The sequence below is a fragment of the Pteropus medius genome, unplaced genomic scaffold (assembly GCF_902729225.1).
Source record: "Pteropus medius unplaced genomic scaffold, Ma_sr-lr_union100, whole genome shotgun sequence".
Classification (NCBI taxonomy): Eukaryota; Metazoa; Chordata; class Mammalia; order Chiroptera; family Pteropodidae; genus Pteropus; species Pteropus medius.
The window spans coordinates 10,086,587-10,098,046 of record NW_024351543.1 but is presented as its reverse complement, the minus strand read 5'-3'; the positions used below and the strand labels follow the sequence as shown (position 1 = coordinate 10,098,046).

Here is an 11,460-nt window from a genome sequence, read left to right as displayed (position 1 = left end):
CTCTTCCAACAGAGTTTCTGTCCTATTTAAGAGGACTCTATCAAAATATGTCACTAATAGATCTTTAGAATTCTTGAGGGAAGGGGTGTGGCGAACACTGTGAGTTATTACAATTTTTAAAACCATGGCCTATCTTGCCCAAGTATATGTAAGTAAGCCAAAGATTTTATAAGGATAAAGAGTAAGCTTGATTCAACAAGAATATTGAAATCACCATATAAACAATTCTTTGCCATTTGTAAAGTCTTGGTGGACAGTAGAATTTAGGTAGTCAATTTATAATTGATTAAGGTTTCTTAGGGATGCTGGGGTCCCCTAGCATCAGATTCCCAAAGAATCCTGTTCCAACCACCCAGCCACAGACATCTCTTATTTGGCCACTATGCTTGCTTATTAACTGGTCTCTATGCATACTCTGTTTTGTCTACATACATAGCAACCAACATAATCTTTTAAAAATGTGAATCTGACCATATCACTCCTCTGATTATATCTTTCAAAGACTTCCCAAGCTCTTCAGACGATGTCTAAATTCATTTACGTGGCACACAAGCCTGGCATGATCAGGTCCCTGTCCATCATCTCCTTCTATATCACTCTTTCTCTTGCTTTCCTCGCAGTAGGTAGCCTGGTCTTCTTCCACTTACCCTAATTCATCAAGTTTCTTTCTGCTTCAGTAGCTTCACACATGCACTTTTTTTCCTCTCAAAAATACTTTATTTTTTATTTTTTATTTTTTTTATCCCTTTCCTCTATCTTATATTTTCACTTCAATTTAGTTTAAATATCACTTATTTGGAGCAGCATTTCTTGTCCCTCTGGACTAGACTAGTTTTCTTTGTTATTCATTTGCACAGCAGCCTGTTCTTTCATAGGGCTATTCGTTTCAGTAATTATCTCTTCAGTGTCTGCTTGTATGCTAGAAAGTAAGCTCCCTGAGGCCAGGGATTATGCCCATCTTTTCCCCTGCAGTATCCTTAGCAGCTAGGACAATGTGACACATGTAAGTGTTTGACAAATATTTGTTGAGTAAAGGAATAAATGAATAAATGACATTGGCTTTCTCAGAGACAGGCTATTTTAAAACACCACCACGAATGTGACCCATAACTGTTCGGTACAGAGTTTCTGTTGTCAGTGTGCCTGATTTGACTTTAGAGTGAAAAAGAAGGTTTCCAATTCCCAAAGATGCTGAGCATCTATATCTTCTCTGGTGTAGACACAGGAGCCTGGAGCTGTACATGTTGGTGAGAAGACTAAAATGCAGGAGAATATGACTGAAGGAGAATTCGGTGACATTTACTAGGAGACGGTCATTGTAATGCAATGTAAACAATTATGATTTGGAGGTAAGGAGACCTGGGTTCAGCCCTGGACCTTATGCTGACTTGCTTTCTGATTTTGAGTATGTTTTGTTTTTGTCTCTGAGAAGCAGTTAGCATACAGGAAGATGAGAAAGTGCTCTGAAGTGACATTTGTGAGTTCTGGTGCCTTATAAATCCAGAAGAATGTTACGGCTTTGACTCATTCTGAGCCTGATCTTGTAAGGCAATGAAGGTTTTGTCTAATTAAGGGCTAATTAGGTTCCCTGAAGACCGGTTGACTTTGTGATAGCAAACATGAGGACCGGGTTTGATCATGCACCTGGCAGAGGTATTTCTCTCTAACATGACTGGTCTGTTCAGTCACCTTCTGGATGCAAAGATGGGACTGAGGAATAAGAGGATTGCCCTTCGTATTTGTTTTGGTTCTCGACTACCTAGAGAATGAGAAGCAAGAGATCTGTGTCTTCTTGGCTACAGTCAAATGTGAACATGGCCTTGTGCCTTTAAGGTTTAGGGGCTTCTTTCTTGAAACTGCCACAGCCTGGAAGTACCCAGTTGAGCTGCTGGAGGTTGCAGGGTAATTTGAGACAACTTAGCTCTTCCTCATTCTGTCAAATACTCAATAATGTTTTCATCCTTGGTAATTGCTGAAGGCCTAGTGTGCATTTAGCACCATTAGGTGTTGTGGAAGATTGTGTGGTATAAAGGAAAGAGTTTAGGGTAGGAAGTCAGAAGACTGGAGTCCCAGCCACAGGTCTGTAATAAACTATGTTTAGTCTTTGGGTACCTTCTCTCCAGATTTTCGTTTTTTCATCTGTACAGTGAGGGGATGGGTCTAGGTGTAGACTAAGGCTTTTCTATCTTGACAAAATGTCATGTTTCTTGTTTTGGAGGCCTTTGAGTCTTCTCAGGGAGAAAAGAAACCTTTACAACCTGTACATAATTAGAAAAATAAAGAAAGACTAAACTATGTCGTCCTGACCATGGATTAAGCAATAAAGACAAATGCTTCGAGGTATTGAAGAAGGGAGAACCCAGCATAGATGAGAGAAGCCGGTGAAAGCTTCCTAGAGGAAGCTGTTTGCAGAGTGTTTTTAGCACTGTATGTGTCACAATACGAATGCCACATACTCGAGCTGAGAGAGGCACAGCGCATTCTGGGTTTTGGGACCCTAAAGAATATGCAAATGCATGCCCAGGCTGAAAGCTCCCAGCGGGGCACTTTTTCTCTGTGTCTGACCTTGGTTGAACATCAGTATGGGACCCCTTTCCATGAGGCAATTCTATGGTTCTTAATCTTCTTAAACATTAATTATTTTAGAGCCAAATATGTTTCTCATGAACAATAATCTCTCTTTTTCTTTTTTAAGTTCCCAAAGAAAAAAAATATGCAAATTCTGACTGATAGAAAAGAGTTTTGGGCAAGGTTCTAAGGCAAGAGCACTGTGAATATTATTTAAATGGCAAGCAATATAATGCAGCCCATCAGTTTATTCCAGGAAAGCAAAGGGCACTCGGAAAATCCAGGGCTGCGGCATGGTTCGTGACGCTGAAAGAATCTGTCTTTTGTCCATAAATCACATTTCGATTTGGTCCTCAAATTCTGCTTCTGAAAGGCAAATTCTGTCAAAAACAGTATCTCCTTTTAGGCCACTGCTTACATGTCACTTCCTCAGAGAGGCCTTCCTCGATCTTGCCCTTCTAAATTAGGTGCCTTCAAGATGATCTCCCGAAGAATCCTATCCTTTCCTGACACTTATCACAGCTTATAATCATATTTATTTGTGTATTTGTTTAATATCTGTCTGTCCCACTAGACTGTAAGTCCTGCGAGGGCAGAAACAAAATTTGCTCTGTGCACATCTCTGTGCCTGTTAGTGCTTGGCACAGTGTACAGAGTGAAATATTATCATTAGGTAAAAATGGGATCTCAGTGAAATTGTCACAATTTAAAAACTATGTAGCATATGCTTAGCATTTCAGATCCTTCGAAATGTATTGTGTGATTGCGTCTAAAATTTGCGTCCTCTAAATCTTTTTTACACATTTTTACACTTATCACACCTCTCTCCCAATACAACAAAATCGATCCCATTGGTTAAGAAGCCAATGTGCAGAATTCTTGGATTCTGGAGCCAGACCATCTGGGTTTAAAACCCAGTTCTACAACTTACTAGGTGTGGGACAATGGGCAGTTCACTTAGCTTCTCTGTTCTCAGTTTCCTCGTCTATAAAACAGGCATAATAATAGTACTGTGAGGTAGCCATGAGAAGGCAATGAGTTGCCTAGAATAATGACTAGAGCACAGGACACATTATCTTAATTTTGCTGTGTATATTATTCCCCAAGGGAACATGGTGATTAAGTAGTTGACCCAGAAGTGCTACACAAGCTGTCTGATTTCACATTAAACCAGTCTCCCTGGAGTACAGCTATCTCTAGTCAACGGGTGAAGAATCTGACACCCAGGTGGAAAACGGATCTTGCCAAAGGACTCCCGCTAGAGAGAGGCAGAACTGGGACAATGACCCAGGTGTCCCAGGGCTTTTTACAATGCAGTACTGATGCTCTCAGTTTCCCCGGGATTCCCTCTCTTCTGCCCTCAAATGATTTCCCACAAAGCTAGAATTGGAATAGATCGGAGCGGGAGATACAGTGCAGTGTCTGGATGAGCCCTGAACCAGAGGGCCAACCAGGATGTTCTGAGCTGACTCGATTCTTAACCCATTTCTACAGATAAGGCACTAAACCTCGAGGCTGGCTAAGCCCAGGTCATCATCTATCAGAGACCTAAGTCATTATTTTCATCTCTTCTGCCTAGAAGGTAAGGAATAAAAACATTAACACTGATTATTCTTGGGGGGTGGTATTATTGGTGATTTCTTTATTAAAATAGAAGGATAATATACATACAGAAAGAGTGTAAAGTACACTAATCTTTAAGTTTATAGTTTGATGGGCTTTTTCAACAATGCAAACACCTGTCTAACTACCACCAAAAGCAAGATATTGAACATTTCTTATACCCCAGAAGACTACCTCCCGTCCCTTCTCAGAGGCTAACATGGATGTAACCACTATTCTGACTTTTGTCATCAGAGTCAGCACTTTCTAGGCATCCCTAATCGTATGTCACAGTGCCTGGTCCACAGTAACCTCCCCTCTTTCTCCATCTATCTAATCCATCCATTGTTCAAAGCCTCCCTCAACTCTCTTCTCCCTGTAGCATCCCTGAATTGTCCTACTGGTCAGCTCTGTGAGCACTTCAAACTAATAATGATAATGGTAATGATAATAATAATAATAATAATAACAATAATAATAATAACACCATGACTCACTCCACCTCCTTTCTCCTAGGACTGTGTTTAATGCAAAGTTAAGCTCACACCTGTTGATACATTTGTGTTGAGCTTTGAGTGTCCCAGCACCTCCTTACAGAGTATGAACAAAGCATCTCCAATGAGGACCCCCTCCTATCATCTTGGAGCCAGTCACCGTGCTGGGGGAAAGTCATAAGTTGTGGGCAGGGTACCTGGGTCCTGCTCCTTGTGCTAGTAACCATTTATGTGACCTTGAATAGTCACTGAAACTAAAACTCCAGGTCTCAGTTTCTTTATCTATAAAATGAGGGCATCAGACAAAATAATAATAGGGATAGTAGCTAATAGTCTGGGCTAAGCCCTTTATACATTCCCCTGTTTAAACCTTGTAATCACCTTATGAAATAAGTATTATGGCCATTTTGCAGTTGAGGAAATAAGTATTATGGCCATTTTGCAGTTGGGTGGGGGCAGGGGGGAGTTGTTTAACATGCTATTAAAAAGCCCAGCTGGGGCATTAACCAAGGTCCAACTCAATCCACAGGCCTGTGTTCTGGGCCACTGTCCTCTATACCTGGCCGTGGTCACTGTGACCTCTTTCTGCTCTTCTGAATCAGTTCATAAAACGTGCTCTTTGCAGAGCCAGGGAAAAGCATGACAATGAATAGCAATGTAAGAAGAGCGCCCATGGGATCTAATGGGCAAGATGGACCAGAGTGACAGCCTCCCTAAGGACAAAGAGTTGTAAGCCTCTCAGAATTGCTGCCAGTAGGCAAGGAGAGACCACATTTGCTTGAAGGGGAGGAAAGAGAAGGTGCCGCCATGTTCGAATCTTCTTCCCATATGATCCAGAACACCAAACCGTGTGTTTATTCAGGAAGCACTTTCCAAGCTGCTAATGTGTGCAAAGCTTTGATGGAGGTAAGAAAAATCAAGGAGACTGAGACCCTGCCACTCATAAACCCACACTCTGATGGGGAGAGAGACAAAGAGAAGCACCACTCTGACCAGAGACATGCATCATACAAATAAACATAAATGAAGAGGCGAGGTGGAAGCGGGGGAGGGGAGAGAGGACAGTAGGCCTTGGGGGAGAATGAGATCTATCCAGGACTCAGAAGGACAGGTAGGATCTGGGCAGAAAGTGACTATGCAAAAAGGGCGAGCCCAGTGGATGAAGAATGTATGAGAAAGGGCACAGCAATCCCAGAGCGGGAGGGATGGTGTTTCTTTCCTGGGATCAAGAGGCTTGGGCTCCAAGCTGGTGGTACTGGTGTGTCTGTGGGACCCGAAGACCAGTCTGTGTTCTGAGATGGGGAGCTAATAATGGCAAGTGTGGGACTGCTGCTCAGAAGAGAAGCTAAGGTCTCCAAAGTCTTCCTGACTTGACTGGTCTCTGACACAAGGGAATGTATGACTGTGCACCTGCCCAGAGTCAATGATCACTGATTTTTCTACTCCCAGAATAGCATTTCCTTTGCAATATTTATTTGTAAAAGATTTTTAATCCACCATTTACCACACAGACTATTCTTACGGGTTTTTTTCCATTCCCTTCTGATCATCATTTTTCTCAAAACCATCCTTGCATATGCCTATGAAAAATGCTGATGCCACTTTAAATCTTTGTTAATTATATTTGTTATTGTTACTACCACCACTACCTGACTAAGTGAATAAACAGGGAACCAGCAACTTATTTTTTAAGACCACTCTAAAATCTTCCTAACATTTCAAGCCAACTTTATACCATTTCAAAACAAATTTTTCCATCAGACTAAAAGCAATTCACTTCCCTGTGTCATTTCCACCTTCCTCCCACACCGTGAGGCTAGAAAGCCCAACCTTTTGACTTCTGTTACTCAAAATATATACATGAGGTTGATTCTACCTATTTCATTTTGCAAGACCAGTAAAGCTGAATCAAACCACATTTTAAAATCATGGCGAGCTTTTTTCTCTTTTTCTGGCACCAGTCCAATCAGGTAATCTTAAAGAGGAAATTATGATCATGAATCAAACTTATACTAAGTGCACTTGAGCTTTTGAAGGGAAAAGGCCAAACAGAGCCCAAACCACAGACGTTTCTGAATCATTTCTCTAGACTGCAGATTTGAGGCCGAAAGCAAAGCAAAGGGGGCCTTTGGTCCTACCTGTTGTTACCTTTCTTCACATGTGTAAACACTCCACTGCCACTTGGAAAACACCTTTGGTTACCAGGGTTTGTCCTTCAACATCAGAATCTTAAATTAGGGTTCCTCAATCCTGTTGTCCATCAGAATTTTCTGGAGAGTATTGAAAAAATATATAGAGATTCCTAGCTGTCACTCCTAGATATTCAGTTTCAGTGGTCTTAGCATGGGATCCAGAAAGTTCTCCAGGTTATTCTGATGAGTGACCAAGAGTGGAAAATACTGCTTGCAGCCTTACCCATACTTCTCTAAAAAGAATACTTGATGCCTCGAATTACAGGCAAAACTCAGCTCTGAAAGAGTGTATCACCTCCTACCCAAACACCAAGGATTCTTTGTTTTCTATGTTCATTTTTATTTAGTTTTAACATTTTCACCAATACTCCTAGGATATTTGGCCTCTGTTACCACACCTTTGGTAAAATTTCTGAAATCACACCTGTTAATAAAACATCTCTTTATATCAATGAGACTCTTTGAAGAGCATAAACCTGATATTGATGTGGTACGTAGAAATTGATAGTTTTGGGGTTTAGGTATAGTTTTTCCTACTATTCTTCAGAGGAAGGGAAGCGGTGGGAGTCTTCTATACAAATAAGTTAATAGTAACTATTTTTCTAAGAACTATGGGTATTTTGAGAAGGTCACTCATTCAAACAGCCTACAAAATGTGCTCCATTTTTGCTCCCATATAACCCCAAGCGTATATCTTTACATCATTAGCCACAGACTGGCTCCCGAGTCCCACAGCCAAACCTTTGCCGCTCAGACTTGCTCGTCTTCTAGGTGAGAGATCTTCTCTTCTACCCCAGCTTGCCGCCACTGGAAACCATGAGCTCTTGGAATAGGTTCCGCTTAAAAGTCAAGCATGGCAGGAAGAAGAAACTCCTCCTGATGTCTGTTCTGCCGAGAGGTTAGTGAGCAGCTCTGGTCGGGGAGGCCAGTCTGAGACGCCCAGTTCTGCAAAGACTTACACTTGCTCGTCCCCGTCGGTGAAAGCGGTGTGGCCTATCTGGTGGGCATCTCGCCGTTGTTCACCGAACTGCAAGGAATCGTGCTTTCTTGGATGCCATTCCCATTTCCCGTCACGAGTCCCACCCTGGCTTCGGGTGCTCCAGAAAGTGTACTCCTTGGATAGAAGCAGGGCGGGGGTTGTGGGAGAGAAGCTTATGTGTGATTAGATGGTAAAGTAACAAATGTGATTTTAAATGATCTCATGGGAGATGCTGAAACCCGAGGAAGCAAAGAAGCTGCATGCACTTAGATAGCAATGCCTTCTGCATCCACAACAGACTTTTGACCCGGAGCGAGCCTGCCTTAGACTGCAGGACAGGCAGCTTCCTATCATCGACCCATTGACCCTTCCGTGTATCTGGGTCTTTCCTTGTTCTAGAACAAACACTCATTTTATTAAAATGTTTTTTGTTCCCCTTCCTCCACTAAAACTTAACATTTTTATTTTTTCTTTTTAGAAAATTTTAATTGAAAAGCATATGTGAGTAATTTTTATATTCTTTATGCAGACTCGGTAATAAAAATAGGTCTGAAAAAAAAAAAAGATCTGAATCCTAAGATTCAGTATGAGAATAGGGCAAGAGTAAATAACCTGTCCACATGGCCATGGGACCCAAAGGAAGGCGGAAGTGATACAGAAGGATCACGGCCCATCCCGAGCCCTCTGTGGTTGCCCGGTTCTCTCTGGGCTGGCATGGGAGTTTATATTGCAGAAAATTAGCTGGATACTTTATTGCATTTTGACTCATCTATTCAAAACCTCCCAAATCAAACAAAAAGCAGCTTCCTCAGGTCAGGATTCAGTTCTTATGGTGTGTTGGCATCACCCTGCAAAGATTACAACTTTAGAAGGGCCTGGCTAAGGGGAGCCAACACCTCTGCTCCAAGGCACAGCTCAGTGGAAAGGGTGGAGACTGGAGGGTTCAGGCATCAGGAAAGCTCCGTGAGAGGTGGGGAGGGAGGATGGTGATTCTTCCAATACACTCTCCGCATGGCAACTAGAATGTTCTTTGTAACAGACATCCGATCAGAAAACACTTCTGCTTGTCTATGGCCATGCCACCCTGAACAAGCCCAATCCTGTCTGATCTCGGAAGTTAAGCAGGGTCGGGCCTAGTTAGTACTTGGATGGGAGACCACCTAGGAAGATCTGGTGCTGTAGGCATAAAAAATAAAAAAAATAAGGGATTGTAAGCTGACAAGGTCAACCTGTGAGGTCAACCAAGGGTTGCCTCGCCTAAAAATAATAATTAATAATAAAGAAAACACTGCTGCCAAAAACTGTCTGCCGACTGCTGTTGCAATGAAAGCCCGGATCCCAGGGGAGGCTGATGAGCTCTCCATGACCTCTTAGCTTAGTGGGGGACAACCCCCCTACCTCACCCTCATTTCCATGCCCAGGTGATACTGGGCTACTTTCAAATGCTTGAACACATCACACTTCAAATTCAAAGACCTTGCAGATAATTATTCTTGTTTTCTTATATTTAATTTCCTCCCCTCCCCCTCACTCTCTAATTTCTAGTCCTCTTTCGTTCCTCAGACTAAACATCACTGCCTTGAAAATATATTCCCCGACCCTCCAAATCAAGGTGGATACTCACGTTGTACCCTCACGTGATTTTTTTTTTTCATTCGTTTCACACGTATTTATTGAGCACCGCCTATAGGCCAAGAGCCCACATTCTAGATGGGGAGACAGATACGGAACAAATAATTCTGAGAATGACTGTGATAATGTGTCTTGTGATGATATATCCCATAGTGATGCAAATTAAGACAGATAGCAATCAGCGATTGGCTCTCATCTTTGGCAGCTGGGTCACTTCATGAGCCTCATGATAATGCAACGCACATTCTACACGACCCAACTTGGAGGTCTCGCTTAAGGCATTTTGGCAGGGTTTTCCTGCGCGACCAATTGCAAGAGGAAGAATAAAAGGAGTGAAGTGCTTTGTATCACGGAGGACACAAAGCACTTCTCCAAGGCATTTGTTTAATGCCTGCCTTCCCTACTATTTGCTTATTTAACTAGTGCTTAATAAGAAGAACCTGCTATGTGTATACGCTGAATGCTGAGGTTACAGAAATGAAAATACGACGTTCTGCTCTCATGGAGCTTACATTCTAAAAACGGAGGTAGAAAATAAGCAGTTAAAAAATTAATGAATGCATATGTGATGTGATTTATAAGAAGAAATATATATTTGGTCTTTGCCCTTTTTCCTGGCACAGAGCTCCTAAAACCCTTGAAATTTCCCATGATGGGAGTGATAAAGTCTCTTGTTATGTTAATGAGGTGACTTCCAGACCACACCTAAGAAGGGAGACTGGTTGCCAGGAGAACTAACCATGTGTTTAAAGGGTTGGAACATTCAGTAACCTGCCCCCCGCAACCACAACTATACTCAGCGAGGAGAAGGGGGCTAAATCTATAGCCAATGGCCCATGATCTAATCAACTATGCCTACTTAATAAAGCCTCCACAAAACCCCTAAAGGACAGGGTCCGGGGAGCCTCCGGGCTGGTGAACACGTGGAGCTTCTGTAGGGAATGGTACACTCAGGAAGGCATGGAAGCTCCATGCTTTTTCCCCACACCCTGCCCCATATCTCTTGCATCTGCCTGTTTCTGAGTTATATCCTTTTATAATAAACCGGTCATCTAGTAAGCAAACAGGTTTCCTGAGTTCTGTGAGATGCTCTAGCAAATTAATCGAATCTCTGATTTATAGCCAGAAGCACAGATAACAACTGGGCTTGCAACTGGCATCCGAAACAGAGGGCAGTGTTGTAGGTCTGAGCCCTCAGCTTGTGGGATCTGATGCTATCTCCAGGTAGATAATGTCAGAATTGAGTTGAATTGTAGGACACTCAGCTAGTGTCAGGGAATTGCTTTTGGATGTGAGGGAAAGTCCCCTCCCCCCAGCCCCTCCCAACACACACATTGGAATTGGGTGCTCAGGACACTTTTAGTATATTAAAGGAAAAGGATTATTTTCCAGAAAGCAACATATTTTGCAAAGATTTCTTTTGCTCCAGGCAACCAGAGAATTTTATGATACAGATCAGTTTTCATCCCCTTTGACTAAACCTCCTCTTTCCAGGCTTCATCTCAGGAAACCTCCTGTCACGAGTAAAAACATATTAAAGTCTTCTTCCTCAATAAATTACAATCTCCCTTCTATGTTTTGCAGGTATGTGTCTTGTGTTCGTCTCCCTAAGTAAGAAGTTGTATTTGTGCTCCTGGAGAAAAGTGTGACCATTCCTTTTCATAGTGCTCGATCTACAAAGATCCCTTTTTTGAGACCGGAGTCCCTCCAGGGCAGGGTTCATGATTTATTCCTGAGTGTCCAGCCCCTGGCACCATGCCTCTCTAGATAGAAAAGCACTGAGCTAAGACATTGAAGGAATAAAGGAATTACTCCTTTTAATCCATCAGCGGTTTGTCATGCATAGATTTATCTAATTCTTTTGAATACATATTATGATTTTAGCCTGCTACAGTAACAATCCCTTATAAGTACGAGGGCTTTAGAGTTTACACTTTACCTTTGAATAATGATACCTGATGAATATCTGGTGGATATAAGGACCCTTAATTTC

The 11,460-nt window shown here is 42.2% G+C and overlaps 1 pseudogene; it reads left to right on the top strand.

Annotated features, from left to right (window-relative positions):
* Positions 1-8,901: 8,901 nt before the first annotated feature.
* On the top strand, positions 8,902-9,020 carry LOC120586917 (uncharacterized; annotated as a pseudogene).
* The last annotated feature ends 2,440 nt before the right edge of the window (positions 9,021-11,460 follow it).